We start from the raw sequence: 18,767 nt of genomic DNA, 5'->3' as shown, positions 1-18,767 counted from the left end.
CCTGTCTGCCCATGTAACGACTAGAGCGGCAACAGACCTAAAATGGCGGCGGTTGCAGGTTTAGTTCCAATGGTGCCAAGCCGACCTGACTTTCCCGCTCTGTCCACAGCAATCTGCTATCCAAGAAGCCGTGGTGGACCGGGACTAAGAAGACTGCTGTGAGTAATCAGGTATTTAAAAGAACATACGACGCACGTTTGAGATTTAAAACAATTTTCAAAATCTAAAAACAGTCAGTGCATATAGCAGGTAAATGTGCAGAGTAACAAGTAATGCAATGCAGCAGTGGAATATACCAGGGCGTAAGCCTGTGCGCTACCAGATATTATTATTGAAACCATTTCTCAGGCTCAGGCCCAGATAGATTTTGTGAATAAGCACACTTGACAAGCAAAGGGAATGTCTCCCGATAGTGTTATAACAATCGCAACCCGGGTCATCATCCTTCTCCCAAAACTGGGTAAAGACCCCAAGATCTGTGGCTTATACTGGCCGTTGTCCCTGCTAAATCCCGATTATAAGATACTGGCGAAGGTGATCGCAATCCGGTTGTCTTTATTAATGGAATCCATCAGTTCTCCGGCCCAGTCTGTTTTCGTCCCTCGCAGATCCACCTCACTCAACTTGTGGACCTTGTTTACGGTGTTGCATAGAATTGATCCTAACACACCGGCCGCTGCAGCGCTCCTTGACGCCAAGAAGGCGTTAAGATTCCCTTGAGTGGCTCTTTTTTTCCTGTCTGTAATGCGACGTATTGGTATGCGACAGTGTTTTGTCTCTATGGTTGCTCTATTGTACACCGAACCCACAGCTCGATTACGCCTGAATGGTACTATCTGAGTCTTTTCGTCTATCCCGTGGCACGCAGCAGGGCTGCCCCCATTACTGTTCATTTTGGAAATGGACCCACTAGTCCGGCATTTTCAAGAGAAACACTTACATCGAGGCTTACAGTTTCATACGGGCCCTCTTTTAGTATCCCTGTATACCGATGATACAATCTTATACGTCAGATTACCCCAGCTTAACCTCGAACCCTTTATCCGGGAAATTATTCGATTTGGCAGGTTCTCCGGCGTCAGTGTTAATTGGCACAAATCTGTTATTTTCCAGTTGACTGCCAGCACGACTTAAAGGGAATGCGAATTCCCGCTTGAGTGGTGCCAAGATGCAATCAAGTATCTCGAAGTTTATATACATCTAGACACTGCCACTATTATCAGGCTAAACTATGGCCGGGCAATTAGTTCACTAGAATCGCAGGTTGAGTGATGGTTGCGGCTGCCTTTGTCGATGGCTGGTAGAGTGGCCATTATTAAAATGGTAACCCTCCCACGGTTTCTGTACTTCTTTAACAATATTCCCATTCCTCTTACCCAGGCCTTTTTTCTACGGTGGCGACAACTCCTTTTACGACTAGTTTGGGGAGACAAGAGGCCGCATGTGAACTGGTAGACCTTGACTCTACCGTATGAGCGAGGAGGCTTTGGGGTTCCGGATATGTATTTATATTACTTGGCCGCACAATGTTGTTATTCTTATGCCTGCTATCACCCAGACGCACGTTTCCCCTATTTGAAGCCGAAAGCCGATTTAGTACTCCCGCAGAAATCGTCCGCCATTTTAGCCAAAGGTATCCCAAGAGACCCTTGGGACATTCAGACTGTATCTACCACTTGCTGGGCATGGGACAAGCTGCGGAGGCTGTTGGGCCTAGTCCAGTTGTACTCCCCGGCGTTGCCTCTACCAAACTCTTCACTGCTCCCCATAACGGGCGAGGTTCTGGTTCAGCGCACATTGGAGAAATTTCAGATCCACACGATTGGTGACCTGTTCCCGGACGATCATGTTTTCTCGGTTTCAGAGGAAGCTTGGTTTAGTGAATGCTCCTTTATGGATGCCTTTGTAATGAAACGTATGTAGTCCATGTTGCGTGCCACCTTCCCTTCTTTTCCGGTTGCTCCTGAACCGGCCCCACCATTGACCTTAATTATAGAGTGTCCAACAGGCGCACATATGATCTCCAAATTGTACAAACAATGTGTGATGTCTCGGCCGTTCTCCGACGTTAAAACTCGCACAGCATGGGAGATTGATTTGGGTAGGCCGATCAGAGATGACCAATGGGAACAGTGCTGCAGGGTAACAAGAGAGGTGTCCCTGAATAGTAGGCATAAGCTGCTCCACTTCAAGTTTCTCCGCAGAATATACCACACCCCAGCATGGTCCCACAAGGGAGACCCTGCTAGACCCCACCAATGCCAGAAATGTTCAGTTCTATTTGGTGACTTTGCACATCTCTCCTGGACCTGTCCAAAGATACATCGTTACTGGGTTCAGGTGCACGCCACGCTGGGGGACATATTTTCCATGACATTGATCCCCACCCCTGAGATTGCACTGTTAGGATATATGGTTACTTTCCCCAAGGTCAGAAAATTGGCTGCACTTGGTTTTCTGTTGGCCAAGCGCGAGGTGGCATTATTGTGGGGTAGCAGAAGGGTTCCTTCCCTGCAGACATGGCTTTGCAGTTTAGCGTTTTGCAATGTAAATTGCGAGGAATACGCGACATTAGTACCCAGCCCCTCACGTCCTGTGGATATTTGGGGACCGTACAAAGCATACATCACTAACACAATGAGGCAGACACTCCGATTGTTAATGGTATGGTTCCTGAAGGGGTCGGCTAGGAGCTTGGGGTAGCAGTGAGCCCCCATGTTCAGATTATACTTCTGTGCGACACTAGTACATCAGTGCTGTTTGAACCGGGGTCTGATGGGGAGGGTGGACCATTCTGGATGCTATGAGGGCCCTGCGGGTAATTGGTGTTGTGACTTAACTTATCCCTCTATTCCATTGTCTATTGTCGCCATGGGTTGTAACATATAATTTATACTACATTGCATTTGTTTACGTATGCGCCTGCACTGTGTACCGCTGTGTGTTGTACATTTTGACCATGAATGCATAAAACTGAAAAATAAAGATTACAAATAAAATAATAACAATCGCAACCCGGGAAGGCCCACACCATCATACTCCAACAAAGGTAGTCCAGCCACTGGGGGTCAGTTTGAGCAGCGATATGGAGGGACAGACCCATACTCAACTGATTGTATTACCAGCCTCACCTAGTCAGCTATCTATTACTCACCCAAACACTGAGAACAACAAGAAGCGTATATTACAGTCAATGAACCTTGCAGGCCTTCGGTCCAATGTTGGTTGTGAAGAGTGGGGGGAATCTGATTGACGGTTACGATATCTGTCTTTTCAAGGAGCCATGGGCGTTGACAAAATATATAGAGCGGGCTTTACCAATCACAGCGTAAAAGACGGACCGTCAAAAAGCAGGGGTGGGAAATTCCTATCTCCCGACGCCCGAGACATCTAGATTTCTTACAAGGGCAAGAAGTTTATTTCCAACTTGTCCAAAGGACAAGTAGACAGTCTTACGGTAATCCGATACACAGCTGTTCAACCCTTTTGGTCACAGCTAGTTAATAAGGAGCTCTGAGCAGTTTATTGACAGTGGAAGGATCAATGCAAAAGCTGGGGCCTACACTTTAATCTCCCCAGAGTAGAACAACATCATGATGGAGCAGAGCTCAAAGTTGCAGCTCAATATAAAACATCCACAGCACGGTCAGGTAAGAGTTTTTTTGCTTTCTCCCCGAGGCTCTTGTGTGGCTTCCAGATCCTACCCTGGTCCTTTCATTTTCTTTGAGCACAAGACGCAGCTCCAGAACACAGACATCACTGGAATGTAAGAGGCTGCGTTAAGGGCCTCATGGCTCCTGCTCTGACTTTAATCTTGTGACCCCCCCTGCCTTTTATTCTGTGCTTCAGCCTTGAGCTTCAAATCGGCCTACAGTAAAGCTCATGCTTTCCCTTCTCATGCAGCCCCTGCACAACCCTCCTTTACACTTTGCTTTGCCTGTACACCTTATGTTTCACACAGCGCCTGTACTTGCTAATCCCAACCCCTCTGCTGCCTCCTCTGACTGCCCTGACCTGCTCCTCTTGGCCTCTCATATTTTACCGCATCCAGGGCTTACATTAAAGTTACTAAATTTGCCCATAGGGAATTGATGCAATCCTCAGGCGCACCCTCATTTCTCTCCTTGCACTGGGCCTCTTGTCTCACTTTGTGCATGCACCAGGGGCATCTTAACACACTGCTGTAGCAGCTACAGCAGCTGTGGAGTTCTTAATGGGCCTCTTCTTTTTGCAGGTCCAGACAAAGGTTCATAGTTAACATGAAATGGTGGATGGAAATATACATGGATGAATGAGTGAAAGGATGTATGTAAGAATGGATGAGTGAAAAAATGGATGGATGGATGAGTGCAAGGGTGAATGAATTGATGGATGGGGTGAACGTGGCTGGATGAGTGAAAGGATGGATGCAAGGATGGATGAGAAAGAATTGATGGATGAGTGAAATGGTGAGTGAATAGATGGGGTGAAAAGGATGGATGAGTGAACGGGTGGATGGATGGAGGGATGAGTGAAAGAGTAGATGGATATGAGTGAACGGGTGGATAGGGATGAAAGTGGATGGATGAGCGAAAGGATGGATGTACGTACAAATGAAAGGAAGGAGGGATGGATGAGTTTGAATGATAGATTTGGAGCTGGAAGGATAGGTTGGGCCCCAAGGGCGTCGTGAACCACTCGCTTTAGCAGCTACAGTGGGGGTGGAGCTCTTGATGAGCCTCTTCTCTCTGCAGCTCGACAGACAAAGGCCCATAATTAACGTGTAAGGGTGAGTGAGTGAAAGGATGGATGTGTGGGTGAAAGGGTAGATTGATGAGTGAGTATGAGTGTAAGTGTGGCTTCCTAGATTGATGAATGAGTGAAAGGATGGATGATAGGGATGGTGGATGGATGATGGATGAGTTGATGAAGGAAAGGGTGAAAAGATAGATGGTTGCAGAGTGGATGGATCAGTAAGTAAAAGGATGGATGAGTGAAAGGGTAAATTGATGGATGAGCGGAAGGATGGGAGAGTGAAAGGGTAAATTGATGGATGAGTGGAAGAATGGGTGAGCGAAAGGATGGACAGATGGCTGAGATGGATGGATATGTTTGGGGATGGATGGGCAGATGGATGAATTGACAAACAGAATGGTGAAAGGCTGATGAAAGAATGCATGGAAGCCAATGTAAGGTTGAAATGTGGGTGAATGAAAGGATGAATGGGTAGATCTGCATAAAAGAGGCAAAATAAGGAAATCACTAGTATTCAAATCCTTCTATACTATGAGCCTGACATAACCAGAGAGGCTATTACCCGAGCTCTTATATAATGAGTGCTGCCAATTTTTGACTGTGCACTACATGATGGCACCAAGGGGACAAATGGATTTTGTACAGGACAAGTAGATTTATGAAGCTACCTGTCCAATGGACAAGTAGATATTTTATTAATTTCCACACCCCTGAAAAAGAGTTGCCCAGTGGGCAGCCCAATAACGTGAAGGAAGCTAAACATGAACTAGAGCATTCAGATATACAGGCGCTTTACCATTTTTGATTTTGAAATTTATGGGGCTCTCAACCCTGAAGGAAAAGTAAACAAACATCCCTCAAGTCTGTTCTTAGAGCTGTGCATCTAAAGGGGCAAATATCTCTTAAATTGTATTTGCAAAGCCGTATACTGTGTCAACCAATCCAGATATTGTGTGTAAACGAAAAATTAACAGGGGTCAAACCCACAACAGATCATAATAAAAGCAAAATTACTCTAAAAGTAAAAACTTTGACATATTTTATTATATAATTTCATTGAGAACAAAAAACACATCAGATTGATAGCTTAAAAAAATATTCGCATATAAAAACATATTAAAATCACACAATCACATAGTAAATACAGTTCCCAATAATTAAATTCCTAGTTTAAAGAAAACATTTGTCGACGCTGCGTTTTGGTGAATTTTCTACTATATACACCTTCTTCGGGACTGTTTTCTACAAGAAATGATATTTGCAATTAATATTAACATCCATTGTTGGTGACCACATGATGTGGACAACTTTTAAACATAACATTGTTAGTTAAAAGTTGTCAACATCATGTGGTAATATGTTTTTATAAGCGAATCTTTTTTAAGCTATCAATCTAATGTGTTTTTGTTCTCAATGAAATAATATAATAAAATATGTCAACGGTTTTACTTTTAGAGTAATTTTGCTTTTATTACGATCTGTTGTTGGTTTGACCCCTGTTAATTTTTCGTTTACACACAATATCTGGATTGGTTGACACAGTATACGGCTTTGCAAATACAATTTAAGAGATATTTGCCCCTTTAGATGCACAGCTCTAAGAACAGACTTGAGGGACGTTTGTTTACTTTTCCTTCTACTTACCCTGTCCCCATTACAATAATAGTAGGGTTCCTCCCTTTCGTTTGATAAAGCTCTCAACCCTGAGGCAACGAAGATCATGGAGGGCTCCTGAAATAGAAGTTGTTTTAGGGACCTTGCAGAGCAGCCTGGCTGCCGCATTTGTTACCAGCTGCAACTTCTGTACCACATTCCTATTGCCTCCAAGATACAGAATGTTGCCATAGTCCAGCCTAGATGTGATGAGAGCATAAACTACAGTACGTTGTGTGTACAAATGCATCACCCAGAGGATTTTCCTGAGCCATTTGAGGATGGTAAAAACACATGGACAACACTTTCACTGCTTGCAGCCTCATTGAGAGATGATCGTCACTTATAACACCTGGGTTCTGAACCTGCTGATTTGGTTGGGTGGCCAATGTTGGAGGCCCCAAAGATGTATTTATTTATTTTTAAAATGTATAAAGCGCAACATATGCCCTTGGGCGTCTTGGCGCTAAAAACTCATAAGTGCCTCAATATGCTCGAATACAGTTCCAATCGTGGGATTTAAATAACAAGATCAAATTATTGGTCAAACAGCCATGTCTTCACCAGTTTTCTAAACTGTAGCAGCGTGGGGGTGGATTTTATAGCTAATGGAAGAGTGTTCCAGAGTCTAGCTGCTGCGATGGTAAAGGATCTATCTCCCCAAGTAACTGTCCTCGTTCTTGGTACCAGGAGATGAAAAGAATTGACTGATCTTAATTGTCTGTTGGGGCGGTATAGCAGGAGTCTCTGTTTGAGAAATTGAGGTCCATGCTGCTGAATTGCTTTGAAGGTGAGACACAATGTTTTGAATTTAATCCGTTTTTTAACCGTCAGCCAATGATAGCTCCTGATTACCTGTTTAAAAGGTCTATATTTGGGGGTCCCGGATAGCAGTCTCGCTGCAGCATTCTGAATAAGTTGGAGCTTTGCAACCACCCGGGCTAGAGCATTAAGGAATAAGCCATTGCAATAGTCCAAGGCTGACAGAACAAGTGCACTCACCACCGTTTTCCCTCCAGATTCTGAGAGAAATGGAATTATTTTTTTAAGGATTTTAAGTTTTAAAAAAACGGTGGACGTTATTTGATTGGCATGATCGACGAAATTTAATTTCTCGTCTAACATGACTCCCAGATTTCGAACTTTCTGCACAGGACATGGTAAAACTCCGAGGAGCGGAGGCCACCAAATGGATGACCAGATGGGAAAAAGGTTACCAAAAATCATCACCTCAGTTTTCTCTGAGTTCAGCCTTAAACAATTACTGGCCATCCATTCTTTAATTGCCAACATGCCCTCCTGAAACAGAGTTGCTACTTCTTCTCCATCTTTATTGATGGCCAGCACCAGTTGCGTATCATCGGCATACGTGGTGAGACTCATCTGGTAGATCTTAAATTACCCTAGCTAAGTCCGACACATAAATGTTAAAAAGGGTCTGACTTAGCGATGAGCCCTGCGGTACTCCACATGGTAGTGCTAGATCAGCCGATCTAAAGGGCCCCAAGGTTACTGCCTGAGTTCTTGCAGCCAGGAATGAGGTAAGCAATGCTTGCGCCGTAGAGTGAACACCCAGCTCCCTGACACGGTCAATCAAGGTTGAATGATTGACCGTGTCGAACGCAGCGGATAGATCTAACATAACCAGTACCGCTGTGCCACCTTGATCTCTTATGGCCCTGATGTCGTCGGCTGCCTTGATGAGTGCAGTCTCAGTTCCATGCATCTTCCGGAAGCCAAACTGTGACTCACCAAGTAAGTCATTGTGTTCAATGTACTCTGAGAGCTGAACATTCATTATTTTCTCGGCCACCTTGGCTAGGAAAGGCAGGCTGGCAATTGGCCTGTAATTTTTTTATGACTCTTTATCCAGACCTGGTTTTTACAGAAGCGGTTTTAACAGCGTGTTCTTTAATCTGTCAGGAAAGACACCTGTTATGAACATCGCGTTATAAATTTGCATAGTAAAATCACTTATTAAGTCAATTATTGGAGGAAAAATCTTGGGGGGACATGGATCCAAGGCCGATCCTGATTTGATTGACCCAATAATAGCTGCAATTTGATCCTTCTGCACCTCTTTGAATTCAATGAAGGAGCATTCAATTTGCCTATTAAAGGGATGATGTTGCAAGTCTTTTGGTTTATTAATAATTGCAACATCGACGTAGATGTCATTTACCTTGGAAAAGAAAAAATTTGCCAAGGCGTTACAAAAAGCCTGAGAGGATGGAGGAGCCAAATCCTGTGATTGACCAGCTAATGATTTTACTGTCTCAAACAGTTGTCTACAGGAGTTTTTTGCCGTTTCTATTTGTTCTTCGTAAAAAATCTTTTTGGCCTCAAAGATCATTTTTTTGTAGACCGCTAATGTCTTCTTATATTGTATTTTGCTCTCGGTATCATAGGCTTTTCGCCATATTCTTTCCTGGCTCCTGCATATCTGTTTTTGTCTTCTAAGTGTTTCCGTAAACCAAGGTGCTGAGGGCATCTTTCTGTTTTTAGAGAATGTTTTTAATGGGACAACTATATCTAATGCTGACCCTAGCCAGTCTGAAAATTGTTGCACAGCTATATTAGCATCTTTCGAAAGATCCTTATACTTGCCCAATATCATCACCTCTGTCCTATCACCATTAAGTTTGAGCAGGTTGGCTTCATTCATCCTGCAATATTCCTCAATCCAGATTGAAGAGAGGATGGTTTGGACACCCTGTCAACTGATCAAGAAAAGACAATCTGGGTGTCATCAGCGTAAGAAAAAGAGACAACCCCGATTCTTCCGCAATCAGCGCCAGAGGCCTGACATAAATGTTGACACTCCCAAGGAGTGCAAAGCTTGCAGGAGTAACGCATGAGAGACCGGGTCAAACACGGCACTTGCAGTATTATTTCTTTCTACTGCTTATGCTCTACATAATATTTCTCGAATACTGTCTTATGATTGTAACAGCACATATCTCTTACACGAGAAATAAGACTGTTCCATAAATCCTTTTTACTGAAACGGCAGTCTACTCTTTCCGTGTAACTTTGCAGAAACCTAGCATGCATGATTAGCTGAGCGAGACGATTATCTATTGTTTTCACGATTCGGAGAGTGTTCCGATTCTAAAGGGAAACAAAGTTGTCATGTTTATGCGGTTGCCAGAAACTACTTGTTAAACAAAAAGAAGGGAGTAGTTTCTAGTGGCCTCGGAGTTAGCTGGCACACAAAGTAATTAAGTTTCATATACTCGATAGGGGCATACCTGACCTCAGTCCTATGCCAAAACTATAGTGTATTTTATTCCAATGCACAGAGCCTATTAGGGAAATAGGAACTACGCTACATGGCGCCTAACGGTTTGGTAAGGCTGTAATTTAACGCTAGATACTCAGTCGTGCTTTTCGCAGAGACCCCTACTCACATACTCCATAACACGTCTGGAGTGGGTAGGGCTAAGTATCCGCCAAAACTGAATAGGACAAAAAAAACCTATATTAGCTGTTTGGTTTGTTTAACATTGAAGGATACAGTGTTCCAACATATTGTGCACCTTATCTTTGTTTCCTTGAAACTTGTTCTACATTTTTCAAAAAACAATGTCCAATAACGGGGATAATGCTAAAGCTGCTCCAGTCAACGAAACATTACATCTCGCTGTAAATACTACCAGTTTTAATGAAACCGATGAGGATGCGATTCCTATCCATCCAAATATAAGGAGAGCCATCACTCTAAAACTTATAACACGGCCTAACACCAAGAGGTGGTAGAGCAGTTTGTGTGATAGAGGCACAAAAATCATTACAGACAGAGGTATTCTATTCATGGATTGTATTCCCAGAATCAAATCCAATAACAAAAGTGTTTCACTTCTTCAAAGAAGATGATCCACCTGAGGAATATATTCCTTTTGAGGATATTGAAATTCCGCTCACATACCAGGAGCATGATCTCTGGTTTAAAGGCACCCTATAACATCACAAAAACATTACCAGGCTCGGTCCACTAGGTAAACCAGGAGCACCATGGCTGACTTTAGCCAGCTACACACATCGAAGAGAACTACTAAAAGAGTTAATAAAATTATACAGTTAAGCCACAACTGTCTGAAGGTGCAGAAAAGGACTCAATTATACAAAGTTCTACATCTTCTAAAAAGAAGTGGGAAACTAATAAAATTCAAAACAGAAATGTTCAGAATCCTGAGGTAGGTCTCCTCAAAAGGAGCCCTCTGAAAGGAGGTATAACTTCAGGAATAGGGATAATATAAGAAAACCTGACAGGCATCAAGATACTGATATACGTTCCTCTTGTACCTTTCAGATATCGACACCGACGACCGAAAGTATAGGACGGTCAGATCACAAAGAAGAACGCATTAAGTCCAAAAACGATCAACATGTTCAGACAAACAAATCAAAACCTCAATTTTCCAAGAAGAAGGTAGCAGGTCTGAAGATCAGACATGCCGAAAATACTGAGAACACAACTCAAGAACTGAGAATGGGCTCAGACAATGCTGGACAGTGTAGCAGAAGTAACAATAGCTCACCAGAACCTGAAGGAACTTCTGGAGATAGTGGACTTAAATGAATACATAACAGTAGAGACTGTAGACATCAGGGTTAGTACTCCTCAAAAGTTATATGAAAAAACACTCTGGATGGAGGAAGACATACAAAGAAAAGTGAAAGCACTTTTTTTAGGTGACAACTTTAAAGGGGTTAGGATATACTCCTAGCAGAAAGGGACTGGCCACCAGAATTTGTCAGGGAGTGCCAACATGGCGAGGACATTATTATGCCAGCCTTCTCCAACCATATTCCAATTCACCTAAAATATACTTATGCCAGGAAATGGGCAGTTGTCCAGGGTCTAGTATTACACAAAAATCATGTAGGATGGGATGAGGACTCCCCTCACCACAAAATACAGTTAAAAAAAAAATCATAATAATAATAATAATAATATCAACCTACTACACAAAGGCAGTACCCAATAAGCAAGAAGCTAAAAAAACAGGTCAGAGAGATCTTAGATCAACTTGAATACCAAGGGATGATTAAAACATGCACCTCCTCAATGAACAATCCTTTGTTTCCTGTATCCAAACCAGACAATACATATCGTCCAGTTTTGGATTTCAGGCATTTGAACACTTGTTTCAAAACATTTGCAGTGCAAAATGCACATAGTACATCATTAATGAATAACATTGTGCGTAAAAAAATATAAAACTACATTAGACATTTCAAATGGTTTCTTTTGTCAAAACATAGCACCTGAAAGCAGGTACTTAACAGCTTTCTCAATAATGGGAAATCAGCGTCACTTCTATGGACTCCCACAAGGGTTCACGAACAGCCCAGGGTTACTCTCAGCAAGAGTAACAGAGTTACTACAAATTTATGATGATGAGGCATTGTCATATGTCGATGACATCTATCTGACAGACGATGACACTTGAACAGGGCGAGTACCATTATACTGGACTTCGCCTGCGAGGGCTATAAATTCAACTTTGAACAAACCAAGAATTGCCCACATCAATGTCCTTTTTCTAGGATATGAGCTTTCAAGTGAAGGCAAAAGCCTGGCAGCTAACTTTTTTGCTTTTTGCTCCAACCTTCAAAAAACACTGAAAAATGTACAGTCTATTCTAGGTTTCCTAAATTTTGGAAGAACTTACATTCTAAAGTACGCAGAAAGGATTAAACCGCTCTACGAATTAATCAAACTAGATTTTTCAATCAAAAATTGGACACAAGAACACACAGAAATATTGCTTTCACTCCAAGCTAACATGTTAGCAATAAATCACTTACAAACACGCGTAAATACATGCAATTAAGTGATCCGAATAATTTCGGGTCAATGCGGATTCACCTATTTAACATTTAATGAGGGTTAAAAAGTACCAATTGCATACAAACCACATTTGTATACACAAGCAGAAATGCACTTCACTGCAACAGAAAAAATCCTGACAGCAGTTCCAACCGCTGTAGCAAAAGAAAGAGCTCTAGCTCAGGGGAAACGCATTATTGTTGTGACTCCAGTACCAGCCTTAGAGGCAGTTACAAAAGCGAGATTTTCAAATGCAAAAGCTTTACATCCAAGATGGATACAATGGGTTAATTCTCTTGCTGCAACAGATGTTGAAAATATTTTTGATCCAGATTTAAAAACAGAAGCATTCCTGCAATATGAACATGAATGTCCTCTGCCCGCAAAAGTTCTGCCCATCGATCAGTACAAATGTATATTTTATACGGACGGATCAGCACAACCAGTTATAGGGAGCAAGCAAGCATACAGTGCAGCGTGCGCAATCTTTAAAGGTCGCCTGCGCGATGGTATCTTCCGACCAATGGCCACTAAAACTCAATCTCTAAGAGATTGTACAGCTCAGCGAGCTGAACTACAAGCATTCAAATTGCCACTTGAAAATACGGATCGCGAATTCCCCACCCTCAGTGTGCGATTCCTTTTACTGTGTTCAATCATATGATTAATATTTACAGAATTGGCTTCAAACGGATTTAAAGATGCAAAAAGATGGCACAATAAAGCATAAAACGCTTTAAGAACAAGTAGTTCAGTTGCGAAAGGGACTACAAAATACTCAAGTGATACACACGTGGAGTCATCAAAGTGATGGCGTTCACGTTGCAGGGAATTCATTGGCTGATGAAGCCTCAAAGGGGGCTGTACAACCGGCTTCCGTAGCTGCGATCACTGGTTAAAAAAACGAGAATAGACAGTGAAATATTGTTGCCCGTCAATGCTTCAAGCAAAGTCAGTGGTGCAGCATTACTGAAAAAGTTTCCAATCAACTACTCTTATGTAATTGATGTGAACAGCGTTCCTTTTGCTCGAATCCCTGGATTGGGGGATAGGGTAATCCCAAACAAGGAAAGTAGAGCAGCTTTGATTTATGAAGCACATCTTGGGAAGGGTCTGTCACATCAGGGGATCTCTAAAACAATATTAACATTAAAAGAGATGTACTGGTGGCCTGGTATGAATGCACCGATTCACATCTTCATCAATAACTGCAGGGACTGCAATAGACAGTGTAGTGCAGAACGCCAAAAGACACCAGACTACGAAGTAGCCTGCTCAGTACAGACACCATTGCTAGACAGCATTAGACTCTACGCGCTGGAGTTCTTTTGGACAAATGTGATCCCATGTACACCCAATTCAAAGTTCCTATGGATGTGGCCCTAGCGCTCGGCTGACGCTCGAACTGTTATAAAAGATTTGCAAGTCTTTATCGGCATATACGCAATTGACACACTACATTCTGACCAGGTTCCTGTGTTTAGCTCTTGGGCTTACAAAGAGGCCATGGCCAGTTTGGGCGTAGCATTGCGGTACTCCTCTTCATTCCGACCGGAGGGTAATTCCGTGGGGAAAGGAAAAACCGGGACATAAAGCAGTCTATACCAGCTAGAGTATTAGGTTTGGGTGATGGGTGGGTCAAACATCTATATGGGGTCCAACGCTTATTAAATAATTTGCCAAGAGGTTCTCTGGGGGACGTGGGGGTCACTCCATATGAGTTCCGATTTGTGACAAGAATGTGTGTCCGTGATCTTGAATGGAAAGGCACAGTGGTGGAAAATAAACCCTTTGATATCAAATATAGTTTGGCTGTGTTACAGGACCTAAATGAACGAAGATCGAAACAAAGCAACGTGTTCCTGAAGCCAACCACCACTGGGGAAAAACCAGCCGTCCCAGCAAGACCTGTCTGGATCCCAAAAGTTGGGGGATCTAGCCAGAGAGAAAATTGCAGACAAGAAGGAATTTGGGCCTTCTTAAAGACAACCAGTACCTGTCCTAGCCATTTACGGAACAAGAACAGTACTTCTGCCACCCCTTGCTGGAAGAAAGGAGACAAGATTTGTGTCAATCGACCACATCAAACCACACTATATGGCCAATACTAAATAGTAGGCCTAGTGGCCTCCGACCTAGTAGCAAACGCTTTTGATACTATCCAAGAGGTTCAGACTGAAAGACTCATCACCATCGAGAATTCAGTAGTAACAGATGAAGGACTAAGCAACCATGCTATCAAACTCATCCCTCTTGAAACCCAAATAACAGTTCGTCAAGACACACCTGTTTACACCAATGTAACACGTGATCAACAGGTTCCAGCGATTTCAACGAATCCTGATGCAATTCCAACAATTGACCGAACTGCTTCTGGCTACTTCATTAACTTTGATAGGTTTTCGGAGGATCCAAGTGAGCCTGAAACTAAGCCAGCCCAAAAAAACTTAAGAACAAGTACAAGACTTTGTCATCATCTGAAAGCAACTTATCTGGTTTTAACCTTGGGTTGAACTATGGATTATTTCTGTAATATTTTTCTTTCTGCTTTGGCTAGCTTTAGTAATGACTCTTAGCGGGCTTGTGAATAGCAGATATATTCATTGGGACACTGAAAGTAAACATGTGAACTTACTTTTAAAACCACACAAATCATCCCATCGTGACGCAAGAGACTTGTCAGCAGTGGACATCACAGTTGTTACTATATAAGATGGTATAGTTTTGGACAAAACCGATTATGATATATTCGGCCCGTCGGAACTTTTGAAGATTCAACACTTATTTAAAATTTCATGAAGTGACTTTATTACCTCTAGTACCTATTCTGATGATTGGGACAAGGAAACTGTTAATAACATGATGTCTGATCTAGAAAGGTCTGCTGCGTTCTCTAACAATAAAAACTTAGAGGGTTCATCAGACTAAGAACAGCTTTATGGTTATAACCATTATGGTCATCATTTCTTGCAGAAATCTACAACATCTAGAAATGTATTTATGTTTAACCAATGGGAACATTGTCCTACACCACCAAAGTGTAGTTCAAAAACGTTTGCAAATAAGTTTCCATATTTTTCAGGGTACAATACATCTGATCCAGAAAACTTTTACTATACGAATGTAAACAAAACGGGGACAGAAAAGTACGTTAACTAATACAAAACAGATTTATTCTGCAGCCTTTATTGCCCAACTGTCTAGACAAGGGTTTGACTTTTGGAAAGACACAATCAACACAAAATCTGTCTGGGGTTCTAAAGATTGGCAAGTGCAGGGGATAGAAGCTTTGTTTAGAGCCTGTATCATCCTACAGCATATAATGTTTTTGAATGACACTGTCCAACAAACGCCTTGCCTTGGATTAGCCAACATGAAAGACATGAACACACCTTCTGTACCAACACCTGCAAGTAATACCACTACACAGGGAGCGGTCACAGTAGACACAATTTTACAAAACAACAGATTAGATCCTGAATGGGAAAAATGGTTGGTCTGGCCCACAGACACAAACATCTGTCAAGAAAGATTCTGGAATAGAATATAGGTCTTTACTATCAATAGGCCAGACCTACGTTATGTTCAACGACAGCAACCAGCTGTAGTAACAACATACAGTGTAGGAAAATTATGCCTTGATTTGCTACAGACATCTACACTAGAGGATGTGAAACAACACTTATCTTTACTTAAAGAAGGCGCAGACCTAAGGGATTTTTTCTAGGACCAAGAAAACCGCGTCAAAAACGTTTTATATGCCGGCATCTATGCTGCTTATAATGAAATATGGAAGGTAACACAAGCAAACACCGCAGAAAGAATATGAGAAATTGATTCTATTCATTTAGAGAACTCTCTCACTGTGGTCGACAATGGGTTAACCACTGTCATCCAGGATATACTCACTGGGCAAAATTGTATCCTCTGCTATCGACATACTGGAACAAGATTTAGCCATGTTACAACAAGGCCAGTCTCAAATATGTTCTATTATGTTGTTAGGCTGGACGCTACAAAACTTGCATGCCTTGGCGTTTCATCAACACGTCGTCTCTGTTTACAGAATACAATCTCACTGATAAACAGATCGAACTGGCACAAAGGGGAGAAAAGTATACAGTGCCGAGCATTGAAAAACTGGAAAAATTGCCATTTACGGTAACAGAAAAACCAGCTACAGAATGGATCATTCAAGGCAAAATAACTCTGCCTGTTACAACTTTCCATTTTCAGTATTGCCTCAAACAAAGGCAAGCAGGCAAATATGAAAGGTTGGGTAAAGAATACATTACGACATCCTGGGATTTACCTTACACACACACAGATGTTGGAGTGGGGGTCGTGAAGTGTTTCTAAGCGGTACACACTGTGAAAATGCACTGAGCAGTTCACTCATATGTCAGGATATTAGTTTACACGGGGCTTGTAGCGGTTCTGTAGCAAACCTATTCTGCCACCTGCAAGGTTCACCAGCTGATGTGATTAATTCAACGTTTGGCCAACTTTCAAATGAAGTTACCTCATGTTGAATGATCAGGGTTGCTGTGGCATGTTGCCAGGAATGGGTAATTTGTGGGCGCACTACAAAGGTACTAATTGGTTAGATTTATTTGTAAGGAGCTCCAGGGAGTCACTCTCTGAAAGGGAGTGATAGCGTAAATCAAGTGGAAAGCATTCCCTCACACGTGGGGATATGGCCCCCGGGCTTCCTTATTGTCCTTCACCTTGAAGGTTTCACTGTTCCTTCACATATGATAAGACATGTGTTGTATTTTCAACAAAATGTATTTCCAATAAACAATTCCTGTTGTATTCACAAGATTCATGTATTTTGTTGCTTTCCAATAATTAATCCATGTTTAAGCTTTCCCAATGCATTTCGGCATTCAAGATGCCTTCATCCGGGGAAATTTCTAGAAAAATAATGGTGTAACAACACTTTAGAAAAGAGGCCTTGAAAATCGTGTGAAAGGGTTAGTCAATTGATGCATAATATCATGCACAAATTTACCGTGTGGGGGTATTACCGTTATTAGGTGTGACTGTTAGATTAATTGGTGCAAGAAAAGTTGAACCGTGCTCATGGATTAAAAAGAACCCGAGTGTGTTGATCGCTGCATGTTTAGAACACGATACTGTTCCGTGGAAACAAACAGCCTGTAAATTATACCGCTATGGTGAAAGTGAAATGGCGGAAAGGTGATGACCCCCCTTATTAGTTTCAGAATAACGCCGGACGGCGCTTACCGCTGCAGTGTTCCCTGGAAGCCACGCGGCTGGGCGCCCGCGCACATCAGTGCCCCCGACCGCGCACTGCTGTGTGTGTGGCGCGCACACACATCTCTGAAAGCATTCGTGCCACTGAAGCAGCACGAAAAACCGCCATTTCTAGAGGCATTTAGCAAGGGCTCGCTCCAGGAGCACTTGCTAAATTCCTTTTGTTTTCTAGAGTGTGGCTGTGGGGCTCATCGTGTGCTTTTGTTTAAAGCATTCGTGTTAATTGCAGAGCCCATCACGAGCAGCGATTAACATAAATGCTTTAAACAAAAGCTCACGATATGCCCTTCAGCCACACTCTGGAGAACAAAAGAAATGTGTTCATACGTTCACTTTGAATTCAACGGACGTGCCTCGGTTTTGGGAAAGCAATAATCGTATTCAATATTTGTCCAGTCAGCAAGTTGCTTTACTCAAGGTATGCGGTGGCAATCTCCGAACGGATGACCATCAGATGAAATTGCGAGTTTTAGGTGATGCTTCATGAACTCTGATGGTTCCAGTGATCTGCAAAACCCACATGCGCATGGCTCATTGGAAATGCCCAGGCCTCCTGTACCGCATCTTAAAGGTTTTTGTCCGTCAGGGAATACGAATCCGTCAATTTATCAAGGACATAACTCTGTTGTTCTTACTGAGGCCTGTCTGTATTGGTATTCCGTCTCTTAACCACTTGGCTGCTAAGGGGTGTGCATGTAGGTCCATTGACTTTCCATTGAAATCAATGGGCCCTACATGACGAGTTACCCTTGTCATTAGCACTGAAGGGGTTAATGGTGTGCAAAGGGATAACTTCTAAATGACAGTCTCACGTGCACATTAGTGTTTGTTACTTAGTTCAGGAGCATCATCTGCCTATGATTACTTTTTAATCTAGTATTTTACCAGATGTGCGAAGTAAGAACGTGACCGTTTTAGTTCCCATGATGTAAAAACGAGGCTGCTGTTTGACTCACAAGCATGTATTTGCATCCTTGTGATATGAATCAGGTTTTAAAATGCATATTCGTTTAGTGCGCCTTGAGGGTTCACTTACCGCCTCAGAGTGAGCTTGCATTGCCTTTTTTTTCGCATTTGAAGTACATTATAGAATAATTTTGCTAGCATTCATGCATATTGTTTAAAGTAGTAATCACGTAAACTTTTTACTTATTTGATTCGCTCGACCCTTGTTGTCTGATCTGTTAACATAAAATCAAATATAAACATAGTTAAGCCTTCTAAACACTTCCTTGCACCCTTTCTCATTTGGGACACAAAGGCA

At 42.4% G+C, this 18,767-nt stretch overlaps 1 protein-coding gene across 2 annotated transcripts in view; it reads right to left on the bottom strand.

Annotated features, from left to right (window-relative positions):
- Positions 1–18,767, bottom strand: part of RAB27B (RAB27B, member RAS oncogene family) — a 787,666-nt gene that overhangs the window by 369,720 nt on the left and 399,179 nt on the right. The gene's annotated exons all lie outside the window — the stretch shown is intronic.

Source organism: Lissotriton helveticus, chromosome 2_1 (assembly GCF_964261635.1).
Source record: "Lissotriton helveticus chromosome 2_1, aLisHel1.1, whole genome shotgun sequence".
Taxonomy (NCBI): domain Eukaryota; kingdom Metazoa; phylum Chordata; class Amphibia; order Caudata; family Salamandridae; genus Lissotriton; species Lissotriton helveticus.
The sequence above is the reverse complement of the archived record's forward strand: the minus strand, read 5'-3'. Positions and strand labels throughout refer to the sequence as shown.